Raw genomic sequence first — 1,530 nt, 5'->3', positions numbered from 1 at the left:
ACTAGTAGGAATGGATCTGGACTACTAATCATGGGGGACTTAAACCACGGGAAGATAGATTGGGAGAACAGAGACATGCATTCGAGTACCAGATACATGGAGTGGTAAGCTGCTGGACGCGGCCACAAGAAACTTTCTGAGCCAACACATCAAGGGACCAACAAGAATGAGAGGGGAAGATGAACCAGCTATGCCTGATCTGACATTTACCCTCAATGAGTATATAAGGGAAGTTGGAATATAAGGGAAGATGGAAGCGCCCTTGAGAATGAGTGATCACAGTGTATTGATCTTTGAGTAGTTGGTAGAGCTTGGAATTATCTCCCAAAAAAGGAATTAGAAAACAAAAGGCTGGCATACCGAGAGGGGAATTGTGAGGGGATGAGAAGTTTCCTAAGGGATATACCATGGGACACAGACCTCAGAGCTACGTCTGTACAAGACATAATGGACAATGTCACCCAAAAGTGTCAGGAGGCAGTAAAGAAGTTTATCCCGGCCTAAAGGGAAAAATCCGTGAAGCAAAAGAAGAATCCATGGTTTAACAGGGCATGTATGGAAGCAAAGAACTGAACAAAAGGACGTGGAGGAACTTTCGAAATAACAGAACACCAGAAAGCAGAGAGAGATACCAGAAAACCAGGAATGAGTACGCCAGGGTGAGAAGGGAAGCAGAGAAAACTTATGAAAATGATATAGCAAGAAAAGTAAAGAACGATCCAAAGCTACTCAACAGTCACATCAGGAGGAAAACAACAGTGAAAGAACAGGGAATGAAACTTAGAACAGGCGAGGACAGGTATACAGAGAATGACAGAGAGGTGTGCGAAGAACTCAACAAGAGGTTCCAGGAGATCTTTACAATAGAACATGGCGAGGTCTCTGTGCTAGGAAAGGGGGGCAGTAAACCAGGCAGCCTTGGAAGGGTTCGAAATTATGAGAGATGAGGTCAGGAGACACCTATTGGATCTGGATTTGAGAAAGGCTGTTGGTCCAGACGGGATCTCACCATGGGTATTGAAAAAGTGTGCAGAGGCACTCTGCTTTCCACTCTTCATAGTGTACAGTAGGTCACTGGAGACGGGAGACCTATCATAAATATATATGGAAGGCGGCTATTGTGGTCCCAATATACAAAAAGGGTGACAGAGAAGAGGCACTGAACTGCAGGCCAGTGTCCTTAAATTGTAAACCATGCAAGGTGATAGAGAAGATCGTGAGAAAAAATCTAGTAACACATCTGGAGAGAATGGACTTCGTGACAAATCACCAACATGGGTTCAGGGAGGGTAAATCTTGCCTTACTGGCTTAATAGAATTCTACGATCAGGTGACAAAGATTAAGCAAGAACGAGAAGTCTGGGCATACTGCATTTTCTTGGACTGTCGGAAAGCCTTTGATACAGTCTTCTATAAGTGGCTGGTACATAAGCAGGAGAGACAGGCAGGAGTATCTGGTAAAGTGTTCCAGTGGATAAGGGAACAGTGGATTCCAGTGGATTGCTTCCTAAGCAATAGGAAGCAGAGAGT

This window comes from Procambarus clarkii, chromosome 9, assembly GCF_040958095.1.
Source record: "Procambarus clarkii isolate CNS0578487 chromosome 9, FALCON_Pclarkii_2.0, whole genome shotgun sequence".
NCBI classification, from domain to species: Eukaryota; Metazoa; Arthropoda; class Malacostraca; order Decapoda; family Cambaridae; genus Procambarus; species Procambarus clarkii.
The sequence above is the reverse complement of the archived record's forward strand: the minus strand, read 5'-3'. Positions refer to the sequence as shown.